The sequence below is a fragment of the Rhinolophus hipposideros genome (genome assembly GCF_964194185.1).
Source record: "Rhinolophus hipposideros genome assembly, chromosome: 26".
NCBI lineage: Eukaryota > Metazoa > Chordata > Mammalia > Chiroptera > Rhinolophidae > Rhinolophus > Rhinolophus hipposideros.
The window spans coordinates 18,001,448-18,027,264 of NC_138072.1; the positions used below are offsets into that span (position 1 = coordinate 18,001,448).

At 40.8% G+C, this 25,817-nt stretch overlaps 1 protein-coding gene across 4 annotated transcripts in view; it reads left to right on the forward strand.

Moving 5' to 3' along the window:
- PLD5 (phospholipase D family member 5) overlaps positions 1 to 25,817 on the forward strand; it is a 238,635-nt gene that overhangs the window by 49,161 nt on the left and 163,657 nt on the right. The window contains exon 1 of one of the 4 annotated variants that reach the window (XM_081039297.1): positions 4,138 to 4,214. The exons of the other annotated variants lie outside the window; for them this stretch is intronic. The gene's annotated coding sequence lies outside the window, so the exon portion shown is untranslated. Of the gene's footprint in view, positions 1 to 4,137; positions 4,215 to 25,817 lie in introns of those variants that run through there. 4 annotated transcript variants of the gene reach the window in all.

Here is a 25,817-nt window from a genome sequence, read left to right on the forward strand (position 1 = left end):
CAGCCCTGCTGCCCAAAGTGGCTGCAACTCTGGGGTTGGGCAGGGATGGGTGAGTGAGGCTACACTTGTCCAATGACAGAGCAAACCATTGAGGCAATTCAAGAAGATCGGATTTAGGGTTAAACCTGGAAGTAGGAGAAACAGGGAAAGGTAAACAGTTCCCAGCATCTCTCTTTGTTCTTTTGAGGGGGTGATGGGCATAATTCTACTGTTGTGGAATAAATAGGAGTCTAGTGTTCTTCATTTCCTCTGCTTCCTGCTCTCCAGGGCGCCCTGGGCTGTGGTAGCAAGGACTGGGTATCACAGTGGTCAAAGGGAACTTCCAATCTCTACTGGCTCCTTTTTTTTTTTTGGAATGCCAAATGAACTTTTTATTAATGCAAGACTAACATTTTAAAATACTGAGTAGATGAGTAAGGAGCTCTCTTTGGAGGGAGGTAACTATGTCTTGTTGGGATTCTCCAACACATTTTAAATATCTTTTAAAGGTGCTATAAAGATTTCATTGAAAACATAAGGTGAAAACATATTTCTTAATATATAAGAAAATATTAAATCAAATATTACTATTTTTAATATTTGTACTATTTGTACACATTTGTAAAAGTATTTCTCCTTCCTTTCACCCTTCTGGCTTCAAGGAAGGGGTGGTTCTCCTCTGAGCCTTTTGCCCCAGGTCTGAGACTTCACTGCTGTCCTTGGATACTCCAGCTGTTGGGGGTGTGGGGTGTGGGAGAGTGGACCCGGGGGGTGTTCCCGAGGAAAGGACTGGCTTTTTGGATGTTCACATTTTTAATGGAAATATACAGGCTACTTTTCTTTTATAGAAAATTCCATTCCACCTCCCCATCCCTCCCCCGCCACTTCTCACTCTGCAGAAATTTCTGACCTTCTCATTGATGTTGTCTGGGGCTGGGCATCAGTGAGGTGACTGATTTAGCGATTCAGTGTGTCCTGAGAAAATCAAGCTGAGACGTCTAACCATTTGGTTCACGTAAGTGACCACACAATTCCTAACATCAACAGAATCCTGGTTCAGTCAACCACCTGGTGATTATTTAGAAATCCTTCAGAGTCCCTTGTGGTTTCTGCCAAATGGTAATTTATTTGGGAAAAAGTCTATTTTTCTCAGGGAAAAATAATGCCAATACACTATGTGAGCATTGCTCGCTGCAGAAAAAGCATGGATTCTAACTCTGCTCAGGTTTGTGTGGGGCTCTGACACAAACACGAGGACTGTCCACACCACGCGGAGTGCACCGCCAGCCTTGCTCTTGCCAGGGTTTTTCTTTTTTCAGGAGGACCGGAGGCGACGGCCCTGTGAGTGCAGACAGAGAGGAGTAGAGGCCCCTGTGTGGACCCAGTGTGGGCAAAGGCCTGGAAGCATGAACCAGCACAGTGGTTTGAAGGAACTGCAGACTTCTTTGTGACTAAAGCAGAGGTGCTTGTAAGGCTGTGGTGGGAAAGGACATGTGAAGGGGCCTATTTGTGAAGGACCTTAACTGCCATGATGAGTAGTCTTAGCTTTATCTTAGAGTCGCTGGGATGCCATTTACGAACTTTATACAGGACCAACCCGTTTATCATCTGGTTAAATGGGAAGATATACCTACAATAAAAACAAGGAAAGCAGTGGCATCTGAGAAATGTCAGAAGACCGTGTATGATTAAATGTGAAATGGTTGGGACAGGTGAGTGCCAGTCATGGAGCAGAGAAATTGCTATGGGTTGTTACCATCCGGGGTGTCTTCTTGACGGAGGAAGGAATGACATTGCACCTTGAAGAACAAGTAGAAGAAAAGGGAGATGCTTCATTGATGCCAGAGTAGGAGGTTCCCATTGTTTACAAAGACAAAGGCTCATGGAAAGGGGGGCAAGGCTCTTTCACTGGTCACCCCACAATTGATGTCTCCACCTCATTCCACTTGAGGACAAGTGTAACTGGGCACGGTGCAGGGAATAGCTGAATCAGTATGGCCGAGTGTCCTAGAGAAAGGACCTAGAGATGGGAGCATGAACTGAGACCCCAAATTAGGCAGTGTTGGCTTCTCCCAGCTTCTCCCAGGACACGTGTCTGACATCCCAGAGTTCCAGCACAGTCCTTTAAAGGTTTATATGAATTCAGTAAGTATCGAGGACCTACTATGTGCAAGCACTGAGCTATAGCCTGGCCACTGCATTAGGCTCTGTTGTCTACCTTGGCACCTAACTTGCCCACCATATCTGCTTTTCTGCTCTAAAAGACCGTTGCCTATAGGGAAGAAAATGTGAGTAGTTTTCTTGTACTCTGTTAATGCTCAGCTACTTCTTGATGCTGTCATGCCTGATAAATGCCATGGACTCTCTTCTTAGAAATCAGAACCCTTGGCCATAAGTGTAACTGCAGAACCAGCTCAAACTGGTCCTATGCTGTTTCTATCAAGACCCGGAGCCACAGTTTAAACCTTGGATATACCACTTAGAAGTAACACTTATGAACCCGTAACTGTTCCTGTTAAAACCCTGCCCCAAACTCTGATCAGGAAGACCAACAGAGCCTTGCCTCCTGTCTCCTTCCCAGTCGACTCACAAATAAAAGCCTTTTCTTAATCCCTTCACCTTTTTCACTGAGCTCCCCGACCCCTCTCCCCTCTGACAACCATCAATTTGTTCTCTGTATCTATGAGTCTGTAAGAAACACAAACTGGTAGTTACAAAATAGTCCCAGGGAAGTAAAGTGCAGCATAGAGAATATAGTCAATAATGTTGCCACAACTGTGTACAGTTCGGGAGGGAATCACTGCATAAATTATATAAATGTCTAACCACTATGCTGTTCACCTGAAACTAATATAAAATAATATAGAATGTGAACCATAACTGAAAAAAACATCCTTTTCTTCTCTCAAAAGCTGGCGCCATAGTATTGGCTTCTGTGTACCCCTGGTAGTGAATCCTTGTCTGATAATATAAGCATGAATTCCGTTGTTTGGGTTGAATTTGCTCTGAAACAAGTATTTATTGGAAGTTATTCCTGCCCTTCCTGGGCCAACCATGTTAGAGGACATGAGCCTTTCCTTTTTGGTAAGAGGAAAAGCCCTCATGAAAAGAACCCAACCCAAGCCTAGAACACACCAGCAAAAGGAATTTTACTAATTTGTGGGGCTCTACCAACATTTCCAAGAATTATGGAAAATAATTAACTCAGCCAATAAATATTCTACAGGGAGTGGATGTTATGCAGGGGATACAGAAGTGAACAAAACAAACATGGCAGCTGTCCTACTAGCATTTTCAGTAAGTGGGGAAGGGAAGGCAGGTGAACAGTTGGCAATTGATGGATGTTTAGCTCTTGTGTGCTATTACTTTAAAGAGTCCTGGCCTGAGCTTGCTGTGTGCTAGCTATGTGATTGAATCCTTCTGAGATAAAAATTTTTAAGCAATAACATGTCAAAATAGGAACAGCCAAGAGCCCGATAGTTTATTACAATTGAGCAACCTGGCTAGATTTAATGCATTTTAGCAGATAGTGTCCCTGCCCTGAAGAACTTTCCATTTATTCTTTGAGAGAAGCCTGTGCTCCAGACTCCTTCGAAGAGCAGAGCGCTTTTCTTCCCACCTGTTGGAAGTTGACACCAAACAGTTAAGGCCCCACTGAGGTCCTGTGTGTGTTCCTTGGAGCACATTGCAGACTCCTCCAGAATGGAGCTGCTGTAGCCAGGAGTGCCTGGAGCGTTCCCCTCTTCCTCTCTCTCCTTCTAGGCAGATTCTCCTCTCTGATTGGAATAGCAGCCGAGTCTGGACAGCTTGGAGGTGTGTGGAAGGCGGCGCAGTGCCTGCGTCCCCTGGGTCAGCTTGAGCTCTCGCCATAATTTCATTCCACAAGCAACAAAACCCAACTCAGTTTACAAGGAAAAGAGAGAGAGAGAGGTCATTGAATGTAGTAGCCCCCAGTGTTTTCTAAAATGCATAAAGAGGGGCCCACCCTTTTAAGAGTACATTCTAGGGGAAATTCTGAAATTGCGAGCTGTAGTCGTTTCTCTTCGTGCTTGGTTTGGCTGATTTCCAAAGCATCCAGGCCAGCCATTGTGGGACTGAAATATAATCAGTGGCGATACATTTGCACCACATGAAACATCCTCCCTTGCCAAAGGCTCCAGTGGCATTGGGAACAGCACACCAGCAACAGCTCCTGGCTGGCCGGCTCTGCAGGGAGGGGCTGCCGGATCACAATGGTAAGAACCCCGGAGTTTTCTCAGACCTAGTTACTGGGAGAGAATACTTAGCAGGTGCTGGTGAGAATGAATGGCTGTTGGGAGCAGGAGACTGACAGTCCCTTGAGCTCTGGGGCACTGTCAGTTCATTAGAAGAGCGGGAACACCCTTGCCACCAGAGCACTGATTTTTGAAAAATGATTCCTATCAGGTCAGTGATAATACTTTCTTGTGTTTGTAAGGACTGTTTGCCTGGGCTCTGCCGGGGAAGGACAGTCCCATGGTGACCTCAAATGAGAGCCCTGATTAATGCCATCTCTGAAGTGTATGCTTTCCTTGGAATATAACTGTAATTTTCAGGAGACCTCTTCAAAGACCTAACTGCCTATTTTCTGGATGTTTTCATGTGGGGGTATCATGGTTGTTCTCTGACGAGTGAATTGTCACAGTCTGGGCTTCGCAGCGGAGAGGAGGTGTTAAACATTACCGGAGCAAACTTCAAAGGGATTTTTTTTTTTCTTTTAAAACTATCATATGCAGGCAGCGAGGACAGGAGCCCATGTTTTACAGGAAAGAGTGATGTGACTTTGGTGGGAGGAAGTTTGTTTGATTCACTCAGCAAAGCAAAACAGTGCCAGGGGCAGGCATGCCTTGGTGGAAACATGAAGTCTTTGGACCGGGCGTTAAAATCCTCCAGGGGAGTGACTGTGCTTAGGGTAGTTCACAGTCTCTGCTCCCCGTGTGTCTTCTCCCAGTTCCTCCTCTCCATCACCTTTGATACGCGGGGCAGGTGCAGTAGGAGGAAGGACTGGTCTAACAGTGAAGCCACTAAATGTTTCTTTTAAGGAATTAAGGGGCGAAGGACATTGGTGATAATAAGATTACATAACATTTTAAGACCTATGGCTGTACAGAGAGAATGCCTGAAATACACTTATTTGACTGCACAGCTGATGTGTGGGAAATGATTATTCCGTTTATAATCCCGATGAATGAAGTGAGTGCTGATGAAGGGAATGTGGGAATTTATAGAAGTAAGTCTGCTTTTCCAGCAACTCAGAAAGGGGCCACTGGAAGCCTGATTTATGAGAATACTTCATTTCACTTCCTGCCCTTATCATCCATCCTATAAATCACCCTCTCCTACGCAAAAAGACCACAGAAATAAAGCTGCAAAGATAAGGGTCAGATTTTTTTCCTCCTTAATTGCTATCTGGGACCATTTGTCACATAATCCATTTTAGAAACTCCTTTGAGCAGTGGAGGAGTCACATTAAAGACACTTATTTCTCCTAAACCACCAGGATGGATACGGAGCAACCTATCCAGCATGAGGATTAAATGGGGCTCCTTCATGCTTTGAAATGTTTTGCCTGATTTTTTGAGGCATAATAATTCTCTTCTTCTCTTGAGTAGCCTGAGAACATTCCTTTAAGGATTAGAAAGCACTGGGCTGAAATGCAGATAGAGTCCTCTGCACACTTTAAGTTAAGCGTGGGCACAAACACAAGCATGGTGACAATCTTGTATGGTCGGTATTCCTTCCAGTATTCCGGTATTCCTTCTAGTATTCCAGTATTCTGGGGAGAACACCAGGAGCCGGTCCAGGGCTGAGCCCACTTAAATGCAGTATCACAACCTGATGAAAGTATATAGACTTCCAAAGGAGCGAACTTTCCTTCTGATGTGGGGGAAGAGATGGAACTAAGAGAGTGAATTAAAAAAGAAAAAAGGAGGGGGGAGAGAGTGTGACTGCAAGCCGTTCGTATCCAGGCCATCTTCTGGTTATTTTGATTAACTATTGATAGCGAGTGGGAAACAATTACCTAATCGTACATTAAAACAAAAGCTTTGCAAACACTGACATGGTAACACTTTTGTAGGGAAGACACCCTAACCAGCTGGCTTTGCAAAGGGAACTGCATTTCAGCTTTCCTTTTAGTGACAAGTCTGTCCAGTGAGCAAGTGGGTTGACAAATGAGCCTTTATTGTAAGGGGAGTGAATCTATAGGTTAGATTTTCATGAAGTCCCTTCCACGATGCAAAGGAAACCAATCTGTTTCTGATCATGCAAATGTGATCAGTTATCTCACTTATCCAAGAGGAGAGACACTTACTGTGTTTAAAACCTCACCTTGACCTCGTTAGAGTCTGGCCTTGCTGGGTGTTACAACAAATAACCAGTCTGACTTGGGCTCTGGCTTCTGATGGCTTTTTTTTGGTTTTGTTTTAATTACAAATTTAAAGGAAATGCAAATAATGAAAGCCATACCACATTATTACAAACACCTTAAGATTATTCCAAAGGAAAAATGTAGGTGTTTCAAATAATATTTTACAAATATTTAAGACACATGCGCTGTGTACCAAGGGTTTTAAGCACTTTAGTCATCGTCATTCTTGCTTTCAAGCAGATACGGTTATTATCCCGGTTTTATTATTATTTTATTTACTATTTTATTATCTGAGGTAAAGTGCAGAGAAGTTGAGTACTTTCCTAAGGAAACACAGCCAGGGTGGGAACAAATGCAGGGCTGGCTCTTACATGTTAAACTACCTCATCCTACAACCTTCTAAGATAGAGAGGAAAGGGAGCCAGGCCAAACTTTCAAAGACCCAGCCTCAGAAACTTCAAATAATCTTGGACTTCTCTCTTTCTTCCTCATATCCAATCTGCTCCCCAAACAGGTCTGTTCTTTCTTCTTGATGTCACCAGTTTTGGTTTCCTGTCATTTGCATACTGGGGTATTGTTGTTTATAATCTGAATTACGTATTTGGTTTTCTCTCCTGATTCTAGAGCAGAGCTCCTAAAACCCTTGGGATTTCCTAAGTGATGAGAGCAGTTAATGTGTCTTGTTAATGAGGTGACTTTTGTACAGCACCTAAGGATGGGGGCTGGTTGCCAGGAGAAGCAACCATGTGATTAGAGGGTCAGAACTTTCCGTCCCCCCCACCCCTTCGTCTGGGGAGAGGAGAAGGGCTGGAGGTTGGATCAATCACCAATGGCCAATGATTTAATCATGCCTATATAATGAAGCCTCCATAAAAACCCAAGAAGATGGCCTTGGGAAAGCTTCTAGGTTGGTGAACACATGGAGAGGTGGGGAGAATGGTGCCCCTGGAGAGGGCATGGACGCTCCTAACCCCTTCCCACGTGCCTTGCCCTCTGCTTTTCTTCCATCTGGCTGTTACAGAGTTATATCCTTTGACAACAAACTGGTGATCTGGTAAGTTACATGTTTTTCTGAGTTCTGTGAGTTGTTCTAGCAAATTAATTGAGCTCAAGAAGGGGTTGTGGGAATCTGATTGATAGCCACTAGGTCAGAAGTACAGGTGACTACCTGGGCTTGGGACTAGCATCTGAAATGGATGGGTGGGAGCCGTCTTGTAGAACTGAACCTTTAACCTGTGGAATCTGATGCCATCCCCAGGTAGATAGTGTCAACATGAATTGAATTCTTGGACACCCAGCTGATGCTGGAGAATTTCTTGGTGTTTTGGGTAGGGGAAGCCCCTTCTTTTCTCTCTCCCCCACCATGTGGAAACTGGGTCCTGGAGCCTAATTTACATACCATGTTTTCTCGAAAATAAAACCTAACCAGAAAATAAGCCCTAGCATGATTTTTCAGGATGACATCTCCTGAACATAAGCCCTAATGCGTCTTTTGGGGCAAAAATTAATATAAGACCCGGTCTTATTTTCGGGGAAACACGGTCCAACACCATAATTCATACCATATGTTCTCCCTCTGGCCAACTTCCCTTAAACTGAGAGATAGTCTTATGTTATGGAAGATGAGTGTAAATGTACTCAGACCTGGAGTTAAATCTCTGTGTCACCCACCTATGACTTGTGTGATTTTGGACAGTATTTCTTCTCTTTAACAATTACCATTCTTGTCTGCAAAGTGGGAATAATGATTCTTAGCTCCATCTGGTCATTGTGATAATTACATTAATATGTGTGTGTAAAGAAGAAGTCAAATTTGATTAAGCTGGAGACCATGGCAGAGAGACAAATCGGAAGGAAGCTTTTGAAATTATCTAGGTATAAGGAAACTTTTGAAATGATAAGGATTTAAATTAGGATAGTGGGGAGAAAATGAAAAGGAAATCAAAGTAGGAGATGACGTCAATGGAAAATTCTTCTGCACCAGCCACTGATTGGATGTGAAACATGAAAAAGAAAAGCCAAGACTCTGGCACTTGAAGTGAGTAGCTCAAGAAAAGTGGGTAAAAGTCCTCTGGCTGCAATTCCTACATTACCTGGCAGGATGCCTCACATATGATAGGTTCTGTGTGTTGTAGAATGAATGAAAAAAGACATCCATCAAGGAAGAAAACGTCTGAGGGGCAGAATATGTAACAGATGACTCCTGTCGCTGTTGCCCAAACTCCAATAAGGTATTTGGAAGTGAGGGACAACATAGTGTGCTCCGAGGAGAAAGTAGAAGCTTAAGATATAAAGTGGTCTTTTGATTTATGTTCCTGAGGAAAAGAAGGTATTAATGGTTTCAGAAGATCAAAGGAAGTTCTATGCACCTACAAACATATGTCTACAGGTTTTAGAAGTTTAAAGGTGACATGTGGAGGACAAATTGGATATAGCTAGAAATTACTAATAGCTGCCGTGCATTTTTCTTGGTAATTGATGACCTGTAGCAGTGTTGGTAAGGAGAATGGAAAGATGTAGAGCATAGTCAGTGGACATGAAACCACCTCCCCTCAAAAATAAAAGCACACAGAATAAAGGCATGAGGAATTGTATTAATTAGGATAAGGCAATGATTGTCAAGAAAGGGGATATTGTGACAATTTTAGAGGTTTGAATGTGTTGGGATCTTTGAGTTTCTCCTTGATGATGGTGTCAGGAGCATTAAAAATTATGAATTGTATATATCAACCGTATAATGAAGATGAGTAGTCTCTCTCAATCATTTTTTTCTGTGGTCTTCTGTGAAGAAACCACACATGATGAGCTAAAGGAAATGCAAAGCTGAAAATAAGCATCTACGAACCTGGTTCAAATTTTCATCCCATTGGTCAGCCTTGTGGGTACAGACGGTTCCTGATGGAAGCTGGACAGGTCCCTGGTGGTGGGAAAACACAGAGCAAGTATATGTGGATGATGGATAAAATGCCATTCAAGTTGTTGCTGATTAAGCATTACGTTGATAGTAAAATCAAAGTAATAGATTGAAGACCTAGAATAAAGAAACTAATTACCTGGATAACCTAGAAATTAAATAGGTTCCAGATGAATGAAGTCTCTGGAGAGACGCTCAGAAGATTGAAGGAGAAATGGTCTAGTTCAGGTCTTTAGCCTTGACTGCAACTTTACATGCCCTCCTGGAAATGTGGATCCAGGAATAACATCAAAAGCCTCCTTACGTACTTCCAGTTGAGCTTATGATAAATCCAAGTTCATTTCCCCTCCCTTTCACTTTCTGGCTTCAGCACTCCTTACCCACTGGCATTCCCAGAAACCTGTTAGTGTCTTTGTCCCTCATCTCTTACTTCCCGTCTTACTGTCCGGATTTAGCAATGCAGTGTATGGATAATCTGTCCAGACATCCTGAACCACTAAAGACTCAGCTGCGGGCATCTGCTTATTGGCTCTGTGAAGGGCTCAGACTCCCCAAAATGCACCACCCTGAGTCAACCTCCCTTGTTCTGGCCCCACCCTAGAAGAGTAAATATATCTAGTTGGATAAGTTTGGTGTTTGGATTTGAAAATTTACTGTGGATTTATAGCTTGTGTTACAAAAGCACTCAGGTTAATCTGCTCATTTATTTAATTACTGTGCGTACTTCAGTTTTTAATTGTGAAATCAAAATACAGTAAAACATATATAGAAATGTTTTAAGAAATGCATAAAATCTCTGATAGAGAGAAAGGGGGGGAAATCAGCATATACTGAATCAATCTCATTTTTAAACTAGCTGTTATGCTGTACCTATATGATTTTAATGATTATGACTGACACTGTGGCTAATTAATTAGTTCATAGAAAACATGGCTCCTCGGCATAGGTGTTTTGTCACAGCAGCGCAGGCTGTACTGTAAATGTTGCTACCCCTAAGACTTCCCCAGTTTGTGTTCACTGAGCATGGAGAGAGTCTTTGCAAAACCATGTTTATAAATTACCTTTAATATTATTGAAGAAAATGAATACCATTTACCCCGCCTAGGACTTAGAATTACCTGTTAAGTTTGGGAGAAAGTGCATTAACAAACAATGGATGAATTTTTTAAGATACCAAAAATTAAAGACGGCTTAAAAGCGGACTTAATTGGTTTAGGATTCAGTTTTCTCTCACTGACCCTCTCCTTCATTTGCTTGGAGTATCAATATACTTAAATCGGGGGGGTTAAAGTACAACTGTTTACTCAAGCAAACTGAAAAAGTGCATCAATCATAAATGTGCACATCAGCTTTTGCAAAATGAACAGTCTTGTAATTAGCACCCAGCTCACAGAATGGAACATCGCCGATGTGTTTAGTGCCCTTCGTGGGGCACCGTATAGATAACCTATATAACTTATGTAACTTATATGACTTATATAACCTCCAAATCCAGTTTTACATCCTATTCACCTTCATACACCCTCCTCAATCTTTGTTTTAAAAGAGAAGCAAATAATCTCACGGATGTGGAGTTCTATCAGATCTCTGTCCCTGGGTAGAGATGGAGCCCGCCACCACAGTGGTGGAATTTGGGAGATATCTTCAAACTTCCTTCTTCACTCTTTTTCTTATTTGAACAATGTTCTTTATAAAAGGAGTGTGTGCCAATTATGAAAGTCTGTAAGCAGTTTTTTAAAGGAATTACCATGCTCCAAAGTAAGCCTTTTTCGTGTTTTATAACGGGTCATCTTTCAAATCACGTGGAGGCCAAATTCACCTGGTGCTTCGGGGCCTGGGTGCAGAGGGGTTCGGTGGTCCCATCAGAGATTCTCCTAATGTCAGCAGGCAGGGGTGGGCGGGATCCTTCACTCTTGCCTCATATGGAAGCTTACAGCCGAGCTGCTAAAAGTACTGGAAACCGTTAGAAGTGGCAGAGATAGATTATAAACAGCAAAGATTAAAATATGTTACAAGCTAATGATCTGCATAACCTTGTAAGAAGTCTGATCAGAAATAATTTAATAGGCTTTCTAGGACTTTTCCACTGAGATATAACTGATGCTTTGACTTGAGCAGAGGGTCAGTTATAAAGAATTGCCAAGCACAAGTGGAAGCTCCCTTGGGCCCAGTGGAACGCGGGTGGATGGCTCCCGCACCTTCCGTGGCCAACCATGTCCCGTGGGAAAATAATGTCTGCCTGACTCATTTTTTCTCAAAGCTTCCCATTACTATTCATTTCAAATGTGTCAGAATAATATACTCTTGTGCTCTCTAAAGTCAGGAATTCTTGTTTTTATATGAGGGAAGACAGAAAAGAGCTGATGACTCTAAATCTAATGGTAGCCGGACGTGCAACCGAGGAAACTAAATAAGACAAACTTGGTGAACCCAATTATTTTTTTAAGTTTGTTTTTCTCTGATGACAAAAGAAACATGTGGCAGTTGCGGAAGATTCACAGCATGCTGAAAGGAAAAGTAAGATCATTCAGTGTGTATATATGACTGTTTTATATGTAGAATTCTAGCCTTTCTTCTGATATACACACATGTATACACACCACCCACATCCAATGTTTACTAAAGGCAGTAGGTTAAGTCTTTCTTCAGTTATATATTCACAATGTCCCGCAGTTTGCTTCATAGTATTTATCACTATTTTAAGTTACGTATTTATTTACATTATATTTGATTACGTCCCCCTTTCCAACAGACTGCAAACTGTCATGAGTAGGGACCATGTTGCCTGTCATAATTTTGATGGCTAGAACAATGCATGGCGTACTACGTATTAGTCTAAAAACCAAAAACGAATATTTCATGTATGTGTGTAAGTGAATATTCATTTATGAATATTATTCATAAACATGCTGTTTACTCCTGATTTTTAAATTTAATTTATCGTGGCCATCGTTCCGTGCCAGTACCTATAGCTCTCTGTCATCCATCACCATGACACTGATGGTGTTTCCAATGTTTCTGCAGAATTGCTACGTATGATGATGCTGAGTGAGCATTTTTGTACATTCAAGTTTAAGTGATTGCCAGTCCAGTTCTTTTGCTCTTTCACTCATTCAGCACCTGATTCAAATAACCTGATTCTAACAGTGTTAAGTACCATAATGGACAGAGCAGTGGGGGGAAGCAGAAGGTGAGAGAAAGATGGGGCTGTGTTTTCAGAAAGAACACAGTGTTGGATGCTCAGTCTGTGGAGGAGGGGGCTGGAGCAGCAGAAGAGAAGCATGTGGGGGAGTCCAGGAGGGCACTCACTCCCCACCCTTGTGGCTACACTATCCATGACTCTGAAGTGTGACAGCTGGGCCACCTTGTGAGGCAAGGACCCCCTATCCATCTCTGCTATTCATATGGTCCAGCTGGCCCTTATGATTGTCAAATATAGAGACTTTGATAAAAGGCATAGAGCTTGTACCTGATTCTCTGGTTAATAACTTCCATTCTTGTAGTCACTGTACATCAGGCACTGATGGTTTAGGAACGGAAATTGGTCTAATTGCATGTGGACAGAAGTAATGTGGGCTCCTTCCAGGCCTTCCCTATGAAAATACCAAAGGCATTTTTCACAGAATTAGAAAAAATACTAAGTTTTTTTATGGAACCACAAAAAAACCCCAAATAGCCACAGCAATCCTGAGAAAGAAGAATGAAGTTGGAGGTATCATGCTTCCTGATTTCAAACTATATTACAAAGTTATATTTATCAAAACAGTATGGTATTGACACAAAAACAGACACATGGGTTAATGGAACAAAATAGAGAGTCCTGAAATAAACCCATACTTATAAGGTCAAATAATCTATGACAAAGGAAGCAAGAATATACAATGGGGAAAAGACAGTCTTCATAAATGGTGCTGGGAAAACTGGAGAGATACATGCAAAAAAAATGGAACTGGACCTCTTTCCTACACCATATACAAAAATAAACTCAAAATAGATTAAAGACTTAGATGTAAGACCTGAAACTATAAAACTTCTAAAAGAAAACATAGGCAGTAAACTCTTTGACATTGGTTTCAGTAATATTTTTTTTGGATATGTTGCTTCAGGCAAGGACAGCAAAAGCCAAAATAAATAAATGAGACTACATTAAACTTAAAAGCTTTTGCACATAAAAGGAAACCATCCTCAAAAAAAAAAAAAAAAAAGCCAACCTACTGAATGGGAGAATATATTCAATGATATAGCCAATAAGGAGTTAATATCCAAAATATATTTAAAAAACTCATATCCAAAATATATTAAAAAACTCAACATAAAAAAATCCTATTAAAAAAAATGGGCATTGGACCTGAATAGACATGTCTCCAAAGAAGACAGATGGCCAACAGAAACATGAAAAGATGTTCAACATTGTTAATCATCAGGGAAATGCAAATCAAAATCACAATTAGATATCATCTCACACCTGTCAGAATGGCTATTATCAAAACAGAACAAATAAGTGTTGGCAAGGATGTAAATTGGTGCAGCCACTATGGAAAACAGCATGGAGTCCTCAAAAAACTAAAAATAGAATTACCATATGACCCAGCAATTCTATTATTGGGTATTTATCCGAAGGAAACAAAAACACTAATTTGAAAAGCTATACGTATCCCTGTGTTCATTGCAGCATTTTACAATAGCCAAGAAGTGGAAGCAACCTAGGTGTCCATCAATAGATGAACAGATTAAAAAAATATAGTATATATACACAGTGGAATATTACTCAGCCATAAAAATGAATGAAATCTTACCATTTGTGACAACATGGATGGACCTAGAGGGTATTATGCTAAGTGAAATAAGTCAGACAGAGAAGGACTAATACCATATGACTTCACTTATAGGTAGAATCTAAAAAAACAAACGAACAAACAAAACAGACTCATAGATACAGAGAACAAACTGGTGGTTGTCAAACGGAAGGGAGGTACGAGGATGGGTAAAAAAAGTGAAGGGGATTGAGAGGCTCAAACTTTCAGTTATAAAATAAGTCACAGGAATGTAATGTACAGCACAGGGAATATAGTCAATAATATAATAACTGCACAGTGACAGGTTACTAGAATTGTCATGGTGATCTCTTCATAAGGTATATAAACATTGAATCTTATGTTGTACACCTGAAACTGATATACTCTTGTGTGTCAACTATACTTTAATAGTAAAAAAAAAAAAAAAAAAGCTGAACATTACGGCAGTGACAAGATACGTTGCCAATGAGGACTGAAAACAAATGGTACCTGAGCTTGTACACAAATCAAATCCCCAACCTCCTGGGTGGACATGTTCTATAAACTTGGGTCAATAAACATTCAATCTCTTTATAATTAGCTTGCAATTGTAGGCTGATTGTCTTCAGTGTTACTTTAATCTCTGTTTTTGTGTGGGTTTTTTTTGGATAAGAAGGTTTCTCTGTGCATTTGAGCTGTTGTCTTTAATAATTAACAGTTTCATTGTAAAGTTATTTTTATAATAAAAAAGGGGAATTCTTAATTAGAAGGATCAAAAGAACAATTTCATATTAAAATAGTTGCTAATGGAGATCTTGATAAGAAATGACATCTCCACTTAAACATTTATGACAGACGTGGGCTCTGGAAGCTACAAGATACAAATTGCAATTCATCATTTACAGGGCAAAATTGATGACATGACTGTTCGTGTTTCAAAGCAGACTGAGTGCCATTCAGTTGATTAGGGGATGGAAAATAAGACCTAAGAAAGAAGTTTTAAAGTGAATGGGATTATTTTACTTAGAGAATGGAAGAACGTGGGGCAATCTAATATGTGTTTGAGTATATGAAGGATTGTTACAGCAGAAGCTAGTAATCAGCAAGTTTCTATTTCTCCCATGAACTCCAAGAGTGGATGGGGTTTTAAGCTGCACTGGGGATTTGGGTAAGACACAAGGATACTTTCTTGATAAGGAAAGCTATTAGATACTCCAGAGGGTTCTTTCAGTCAACAACATGTGAGGGTCCACTGTGCACAGATCATTGTGCTTATTAATGGAGGTTTTTGATTGTTTTGTTTTGGTTTTTTGTTTGTTTTATTTCTTTTTTTCTCTCTACTTATTTCTTAAAACTAGGTCCACAGCTCCACAACACCTCTGGGTTGGTTTCCATGAAGTTCCACCTTAACACACAGGGTAGTGGCAGATGATTTCTCTAAGTAATTTCCATCTTAACGCTTCCCATGTGAAAGGTAGAAAAAAAATCTAAAAGTATTATCAGTCAATTCTCGTTATTTGTGGCAGCTCTGTTCTATAAAGTCCGCATGAACACTGAATTAGTGAAAACTGACCTGTTGCTTGTAGAGGAAATGTTGCTCATAGAGATTAGGTTTCTGTCAACTTCTGGTCACAACATTGTGTTGACCAATCAACATTTAACTTTGGTCAATGTGTGTTTCTGTTTAAAGACACCTTTTCTACGTGAGGCACATCACAGCGTTCTTGCACTTTGAAACATCAGAAAGCACTTAAGCACTTTGCTTGGGAGCCATTTTAAACAGTGAAATCACTGACAAAAAGCACAAAAATTTGCCGGGGGTGGGAAATCACGGCACTAAATAGAGCACGAGAAGGACACTTTTTTTATAGTATGAAAGCTGAAACAAGAACTTCAACTTCAGCTGGGAATGTGTGTGTTGGATTGACTCAAATTTTTCACCTCTCTGTGAGTGACAGAAAAGGCCCTGCAAGTGCTGATTTTAGGGTTACAAATACATTGTAGGAAATTTAGTAGGAACATTTGCAAATATAGAATCTGTGAATAATGAGGATCAACTGTACTGTGTATTCCGATTTTTCCTTCAAGCAATGATCATTTCATATAAAAAGTTCCCTACTATGCAGCTGTTTAAAAAGAGCAAGCAACTCTGAGGTTATATGTAACGTGTATAAGGGGTATGTCTCAGGACACCATCCATATGTTGACAGCTCCCATGTTTCTAACCCCATCCCCAGCCGCTCCATTTCCTCCAGACTCCTACATCCCATGGTTTCCTTGACATTTCTGCTTGGATGTTAGGACAGGCATATCAAAGCTGCTGTGTGTAGATACAAGGTCACGGTGACCCCTCCTCTCCCAGCCTTGCTGACCCCACAGCCTTCCCATTTCAGGAAATACCAACTCCTGCCTTTTCAGTAGTTCAGGGTGGAACCCCCACAGTCATCCCTGACACTTCTCTTCTTTACTACTCTCCACATCCAGCTCATCAGCAACTTCTGACAGATCCACATGCACAAGGCATCTGGAATCTGAGCACCACCATTGTTTCCACTGCTCCACCTTGGTCCTTACTAGCGTCTCCTTTTGCCTGGGTGACTGTCATTATCTCCTACCTGGTCTCCTCGTTTCCTGCCTTACTGCCTGGAGCTTCTCAGCACAGCAGTCAGAACGATCATTCTGAAATGTACGTCTAGCGGCTCATGCCTCTGCTCCAGACTCACCAGTGACTTTCCATCTCACGCAGAATGAAACGGTTGACCAAGGGCTACAAGACTCTACATAACATGGCTCTCCTCCTCATTCTGTGACCTCATTGCCTATCACTCTCTCCCTTGTTTCCTGTGCGCGGTGACCTCCTTGCTGCTCCTGTGTGTGTGATAACCACACACCTGTCTCAGGACCTTTGCATATGCTCTTCCTTCTGTTTGAACAGATATCCTCTGGTACTCACCTGATCTTCTCTTGAGATCACTACTGAAATGGCATCATGTAAAGCAAGCCTTCCTTCTCCCCCATCACAATCACGAGGACTCTACCCCTTACCTTGTTTACTTTTGAAAATAGAATACTTATTACCATCTGACATAATATATATTTATTAGACATTGGTTTCTTGATATGATTCTCTTTACTAAATATAAGCCCTCTGAAAGCAAGGACATTATTAATTTCTTCTCTGCTGCAACCAAGCGCCTGGGTCAGTGCCTTGCAAATGGTGGGTGTTTGTTCAACAGATATTTGTTGAATGAAGAAATAAGTGAACCAATAAATATAGAACAATATCCTCGGTGTATTAACTGGAGAATGTAAGGTGCAGAATGCTGTGTTTAGTTTACTCTGTTAGCATAAAAGGGGGGGACAACACAAGCACAAACATATCTCTCTCCTAGGATTAAATATGAATGTTGATGGCATACCCAAACCTCGTAACAATGGTTTCTTCTCAGAAAGATGATTGTCTCAAGGGTGAGAGAGAGAGAGACCTACTTTTCACGGTGCATTTGTGTGTGTTTTTATAATGTACATGTAATATCTTCCCTCAAAAAAAAAACACTAAAAAAGGTAAAGAGAGCATTTTACTTAAAAACCCTCTACTGAACATAAGCTGTATTTTGTGGAAAAATTAGAACTTGAGGGAAGGCTCCATGCTAATAGAATAGAGCTCTCAGACAGTTTCTTTTGCTTTTTCTCTTGGCTGTTTTGTGTATTTTTGATAGCTTCTGTTTCTTATTTTAAAAAAAAAGGATTGACATTTTCGGGTCATCTTCCTCCTTGCCATCTGCCACAAAATAACTTTGACATGGGGATGAGATAGGCACAATGTCAACTTGGCAACATTCAGAGTGCGGCTTTTATAATCTGAAAAAATTGCAAGTCTGTGTCAGAGTCACATTTTTAAATGGCCACATTTTCCTGTTAAAGTCTGCTTTTTGCCTTTTTTAAAAAAAAACCCTGTGGCTTTTTTCCTCTGGTTTTTCCATTTGGGTCTCCTGTACCACAAATCTGTTTTGGAAAATGGAAAATGCCCAGGAGTGTGGTCTCCGTCAGCCCTGCCCCCACCTTTGGTGTGGTCTTTCAGTGGTGCCCATCCCTGGGACCCAGCCTGAAACACTCAGCAACCTGCTTAGGCTGTATGCCAGGGTCAGTTTTCATGGGATGGTGTTGGAAAACGGAAAATATTATTTGCTCTTGTGTCATACTTAAGCCCACAAGTCTTGTGGATAAAGGTCTCTGAGATCGGTTGGTGGTCTTAAGCTTCAGCTGTGGACAATAGATTTGTAAGACTTACCCTCCAGTTATGATCTGAGCACTGAGCTGGGGCACAGGCCACACAGAGATGTGGATTAAGGCACCCACATCTATATTTTCAGGCGGCTTTTTAGACTTCACAAGGAATCTCCTAAATTGACAACTTCCATTGTGACCTTGTCTTATAAAAAGCTACTTTTCTCCTTTGGTTTCCAATAGGAATCAATAGTTTATTTCTGATATTCATCCTTGGTAATATCAGTATTTCCCATTAAGGTTATTCCATTTCCTTCTTCCTATCCTTCTGGATAGTCTCGGTGGTCTTTGGACTTGTATGTATAGTAGATGGACTGAGAAAAACGTAAAAAAAAACCACAAAAAAAAACAAAAACAAAAAACCACCACAACAATATGATATAAAGTGACCACCATAGTGCCTGTAGTTCCTTTCCCACAGTACGTCGATGCCTGGTAACTGTTGATCAGTTGTGACACAGTATTAATTACAGCATGTAGTTTGATTGCCTTCACCATTCCATGAATTCCTGCTGTCCACTTACGCTCCTTTCACATTACTGGTGACATGGAGTCATTTCACTTTAGCTCATGGCGAGCAGAGCAGGTGGTTTCTCTGATGTGTGTGTAGGATTCCTCTGACCATCAGATCCTCTGCCTTACCTCCCAGGCTGGGATTAGGATACTTGAGTGAGGGTAAGCAACCTGTGGTGCAGAGAACTCCCTGAGCCTTCTGATTTGAAACTCCCCTAACTTTATGATCTTCTGACATAGTTGTGATTTACTGGTCTGATTTCATTTTCACAGAGTGAAACAGGAATTCCTAAGACATCTGGCTTTCTAGTGCTCTTGGGAACGAAGTTAACACAGCTGAAAGGAAAAAGTTATCTCCAAAATCATCAGATGCTTGATTATTCAGAGATAGGGTACTTAAAGTCCTATCACCCTGTTGACAAAGTTAAATCTGTCTTTTAGGCAGGTGACAGTCATTGTGGATCAATGATGTTGCTCTTCTTTTTGTATTTGTTTCCTCTTAAAGTAGCAAAAATAAAGATGACCTCTTTATTAGGTATAACCTTTATTTATTAGGTATAAATAAGCCACGAGTGTGAAATATAGCAGGTTCTTGGTACACCATGAGCAGAGGACGTGTGTCTCATTGTTTGAGATCCAACTGAGAGTGAAATCTGAAGAGCTTGGTGGGATGATGTGGATGAAAGATTTAATTACCATGTGGGACTGCTTTCCTTCCTATCTTAATTCCCTAGAAAAGATCATCCAAGGGGCTCTCTTTTCTCATTTAAAAGAGATCACGCCTCCACAAACCTGTAACAAACATGTGTGTTCTTCAAAGTCTGTGGGATAACCCAGACTTGTTTCAAGGAACAGCTTTTAAATCAAAACTGTATTTCTTTGGAGACCTGTACACAGTCAGACAATTAAGTTCGTGAACTCATTCTAGAAAAAGTGCTACATACCTCATTGCTGAATATCACTACGGTCACCTTCGAAGTCCTCCCCTTGGGAAGCTATGCACTGATGCCAGCGCCTAGTCCACCCTTCAAAGCAATTTTGGAACTCTGTTTCTGGAATGGTCATCAGAGCTGTTGTCGTATTACCCTTGATGTCTTGAATGTCATCAAAATGTCTTCTTTTCAATATTTCCTTTCTCTTCGGGTAAAGAAGTCATTGGGGGCCAGATCAGGTGAGAAGGGAGGGTGTTCCAATCCAGTTATTTGTTTACTGGCTAAAAACTCCCTCACAGACAGTGCCATGTGAGCTGGTGCATTGTCATGATGCAAAAACCATAAATTGTTGGTGAAAAGTTGAGGTGGTCCAACTTTTTCACACAGCTTTTTCAGCACTTTCAAGTAGTAAACTTGGTTAACTGTTTGTCCAATTGGTACAAATTCATAATGAATAATCCCTTTGATATCAAAAAAGGTTAGCAACATTGTTGCAACAAGTTCGCAAACTTAATTGTCAGACCTTGTAGAATTACTCAGGGCTTGGATATGAGGCTTGTGGTTACCTTGAGGGGACGCAGGCAAGAAGGGCCAGAGGAGGAGCTGGGTCCAGGTACGAGACCTGCCCCCATGAGACAGAGCAGGAGATGAGGAATGAGTCAGAGAGCCAACTTCAAAGGCACACTCTGGAGCCGCTGTGGTACAGGCAAGTGGGGCACAATGCCATTTTCAGAGTTCATCTAGACCCAACAGTTGGTTAGAACACAATGATGGGGAACCAGCACCAAATTCAGAACAAGAAAGTCAGATATGTGCCTGTGACTACACAGGAGTAACTACTACCATCGGGCTTTGGATCCCGGACATTTTGGGCAGGGACCCCATTGTAGCAAGGGACAGTCTACATGGAGAAAGTAGCCATCCACGAGGAGTAGGAACTTAGTGTGTGTGTGTTGGGGGTAGTGGGGTTGGCAAGCACGTGGATGATTTGTGGTCATTTCTGGGTGTTATTTATGCACTGAATGTTTGTGCTCCCCCCAAAATTAATATATTGAAATCCTGATCCCCAATGTGATAGTATTTATAGGTGGGACCTTTGGGAGGCAATTAGGTTTAGATGAAGTCATAAGGGTGGGCCCCTATGATGTGTTTAGTGTCCTTACAAGAAGGAGACCAGAGCCCTTTCTCTCCCTTTCTGTCATGGGAGGACCCAGGAAGAAGGTGCAAACCAGGAAGAGCGCATTTACCAGGAATCAAACCAGCCAGCACCTTGATCTTGGACTTCCAAGCCTCTAGAACCAGTATGAGGAAATAAATTTTACTTTATGACCAAATCCTCATGATGATTTAAAGATGCAGACACAATGATTAATCTTGTATATAGAAAGACAACAATGATTCATGTGCCATTGGGAATGTACTCACGAAAAGAAATAAAAATAGTAATCAGTCAGAAAACCAACAAAAATATTTTATACCATTTTCCTGAATTGTTACTGATATCTGGGGTCATGCTGATAAGTGCCTGAAGAATATTTCCATTCTTGTTTAAAGCCCCTGCAGTTAAACTTAGGCTGCTTATTTGCTTTTCTGTGGGTTAACTTATTTCTGGAAAGCTTGTGTTCTCACTCCTGAGTTAAATGCAAACATCTTCTGCCAAACTGAAGTTAAACTGCCTTTGGCAGACATTGAAATTGGATCAGCATCAAAGGAAATTCTATTTGGCTTTGAGGGTTATTTGAACTTTTTCAAGATCAAGTTTCCCTTGTCGTGTTAATATTATTTGTGACATCTTGTTTCTCATCAGATGACTTTTATTGTGGCCCTTCACCTTTGAACTGTAGCTTGTCGTTCACAGAGCCATGGCTTGATGCCAAGGTGTGAAGGAACCATGAAATGTCACCCAGCCCGGCAGGACCACATCCATCTTCAGAGGAGGGAGGCTACCTGTGCCTGAGACAGATTGCTGAGAACCTTTCTTTGCCTGGAAGCCTCGCTATCCAGCACCGAGGAGTATGACTGCTGGTCTTAACTTAATGGACAGTTTTGTCATTTCTGTCATACTTAAACATGTCTCTACCTGTTTTACCTGCATACATTTTTACCATTATGGCTCCTTTACCTTCCCTTGCTGCTGCTTCTGAAGTTAGTACAATTAGAATTAGTACAACTGAAAGTGTGTACAATTGAAAGTTTGTTCCAAAAGACTGTTTCCACTGTAGAACTACAATATGAGATCACAAAGTGCCGGGAAAATAGAGGAGAGGGAGTGTGGGTTATGGGATCAGCTGCTTTAGCATTTAATGAACAGACAACCAGAAGCTGAGAGCTGAACTAATTGAGGCCATGTGTAATCCCACTGCTCTCTTGTAATTGTACCAAAAATACTTTTTGTTTTAGAATAAATATTGGAAGAGTGGTTGAGCTATTTTTCTCACCAGAGAATAAATATGTCCTCATATAGAACAGAACTGTGAGACTATGCAGTTGGTTAATAAGCAGAGAGTTGAAGGCAAAATAGGACGTGATTTTGGTTTTTGTATCTGTCATCCTCCAGATCTCAGTGAAGTGCATTTTCACTTATTTTAAATGCTCACTGTATCAAATAGACTAAAATAGTTGTTTCTTGGAGGATGTTTTGGTGGTGCCCTCCTGTTCCCTAAAGCCTGTTAGAATTCTATGTGTCTACTGAAAATGGAGACAGTAAGAACAAAAGTATTTGGAAGTTTCTGAAAATTTTCTAGGACAAAACGTTCACCACTTTAGCTCAAGAGCAGTTCATTCTCTAGAATGAAAAGGGATTCAGCCCTGTTTCGATCTGATTACAATTATTTTCCTCCCATCTTTACAGCTCACATTTTTGCTGTTTAGATCAGAGAAAAACTATCCAGAGCATTGAAGAATGTCTGTTAATCAGATTTGCTCATGAAAGTTGGGGGGAAAGAATGGAGGATAGGAACTTTTAAAGCTCGCATCTGTTGCTGGTGTGGAGAGTCAGTTGGAGTCAAGTTTTAAAGGCTCTCTGCTGTCTGGCGGTTCTAGGAGGCAACAGTTGTGTCAGCTAGCTAATTGTCACTTTGCTCAGTGACGCACAAACTGGTTGAAGAATAGATACGTTAAAAAGGAAAGCAGTTTGTTTTCCATATGGGATAATGGAGTTTCTGCTTTGTAGAATTTCCAGGAATTTAAGGCCTGATGGCTTCAAAAGTATGAAGGTGAACTAGAAAGCGTTTTATGTTCCCATCTGCCATTGTTGTGCTTTTCACTTTTCCGATAGTTCTATGCTATGAAGTAGTTGTGTAATCACTGAGGAATGAACTTTTTCAAGACTCCTGTGCTTGTTAATGTATATGACACATGAGAGCTGGGCTAGTGTGGAAGATGTGATGCTTCCCTCTGGTCAGAGTATAAAGAAAGGCACCCATGTGACAGTATTGCTGGGTGATGTTAATATTTTCATTATTAGTAACAATATTATTAACACTGATAATATCCTCTGGAGTTAAACTCTAGAAAGTTTCTATACTATCCTTGAGACTTTTGATCCCCAAAATGAATGACTTCCTGTACTGGACAATAACAATTCTAGCTTATAATTATGAGATGGCTGATGGGTTTATTCCCATTTTATAGATGAAGAAACTTAGGACCAAAGAGCCTAAATGACTTGTCCAAGATCCCCAATTAGTCTTGAGTATAAGAGTGATATAGGGTACATCTACTCATTCAGATATTTTGCCATGCTGTCCCGTTGTCAGATATGACATTTCCTTCTCTTCAACTTCACCCCACTTTTATCTAGGTACCCCATCTTACCTTTACGCTCAGAACAAGGCTCTCTTCCTCCTTGATAAAAACACCTTTTTTTATCATTCATTTTTCTGATGCGACTGTATTTATTGTCTGCCATGCACAGCCTCTCCTTATTTTTCTGTTTTCTTAGTTTTGACTTGTTGATGAAAATTGTAGCTGTTCACAGTTACTCTTGGTTACTAATTGTTTTGAAATATGCTTTATCTGCCTGCCTGGATATGACTTTGTTGTGGACAGGACCTTCAGCTTTTGCTTCTTTTTGCTCATAGCTTAATATAGGAAGGGGGAAACTGGGGTGATTTCCTATGTTTAGATCTCCTGTAGCCAACACCGTACCCCCCAAACAGTGTTCTCAATCCTGGTCTGTGTATGCCAGGTGTCCAGAGTCTACTGTTATCTGTCATTGCAAAAACATTTATAAGAGTGTGAGGTAATTTGGGGGGAAATTCTACTCCATTTTTCCTAAATAAATCCCACTATTACCTAATGAAATATTGTAGTTGCAATTTAAAGGCTATACCATAGTATACATAAATTATTTATGTATCTACACACACACACACACACACACGCACAGTGCCAAAAAAGTGTATACACATTTTAAGAAAGGAAAAAACGGTATTAAAATTGTAATTTTTTCAATATATACTGATAACAAAAGATGAATACAATTCACATTTGACTTCTGCAATTAAAAGAGGTGCTCAAAGTGGTTCCCATCAGCATCCAGACACTTCTGTTTATGGTGAACTACTGCTTTAGCAACATTGACCAAAGCATCCACTTGTATACATTTTTTTGGCACCCCCGGTATATATATTTGAAGTGCACTTTGAAAATCTTGCCAATATTAGGAAATTTAATTTATAATAATTTGCAGTGCTCACCCACTTTTTATAAAATGTTTTTCAAATTGTCTAGTCGTGAGCTGCACTTTGTCTTTTCTATCCCCAGAAGATGACCCTTCCAACATGGTGTGAGAGGCAGCTTTCTGATAAGTGGGCTGCATCAGCAAACATTTCTTGGCATGAATTTGGCAGTCTGCTTTGCAGCAGATGCTCTTTCTGTTCGTGCCCCTCCCTGCCTGTCCTCCTTCCCCATGGTACTTATGTCTGGAGCAGAATATGCTTTCCGTTTTAGTACTTTCCATTTAGTGCTTTCCGTTTATCTGGACTAGTTGCCTTGCAGGAAAACTAAGTGTCTCTAGAAAAAAGGGACTGACTTTCTCATAAGAATACTTAGGAAGCAGACAGAAAAAGGAGGACTTTCTAGAACCAGCCTTCATTAGAATATGGTGTGAGGATGGCTGGATGGTAAAATCTTATCACTCAGTCACATTGTTTCCTTTCTCTTCAGTTGAATTTTATTGTGCTTTTAAAGACAGGATGGGGTATGCCCCAAATCCAAACTGTTAAAACTCATACTGAAGAAAACATTTGCATTTCCTAAGGATTCTTTGTTTCCTTACATTTATCTTATTTTCTTTACAGCTGAGCTCTTTTAATACATTCAAAATATATTTACATTTACAGAAAGCAACATCATCAACAAAATTACATATAGATGACCTTTGAGGAAACTTGCAGTTGAGTGACAGTAAATCCTCCAGACCATCGCCTTCTAGAAGCTTCTCCTGGAAGCTCCCTGAAGTCTTCCCAGCTTACACTTACTTAGTACGCCAGAGACTGCTTGGGTGGTTACCTTTCCTTACTCCCTGTGCTATGCACTCCCACCCCCTAGGGTCAGGTGTGACCATGTGATTTGCTTTGGCAAATGGAACCTCAGTGGTGTGTGTCTTAGCCCACTTTTGATCAGAAGCGTTCATTGTGATTGCAGAGTTTACATGCCACGAGAGGCTTTATCCAGACAAGAGCTGTTCTTTCAGCCTTGATCCCAGAATAAGAAGATAAGCAGACCCGAACCCCACCTGCAGTCTAGAACTCCAATTATTCATTTCTTGATTTATTCAGTACATCGTGAGGGAATGCCTAGGCACTGGTGGTGCAGTGAGGAGCAAAAAGATATGCTCTTTATGCTCACTTACCTTAACAGTAAGTAATTGGAAACTCTGAATACTAAAATAAACCTAAATAAATTATAAGATGCAAAATGGACATGCTTGTTTTAAAGATAAAATGCTAGAATGTTAAGAACTTTTGCAGTTCCGGTGGGGCATGTCAGACAAGCCACAGAGGTACACAGCATTTATGTCCATT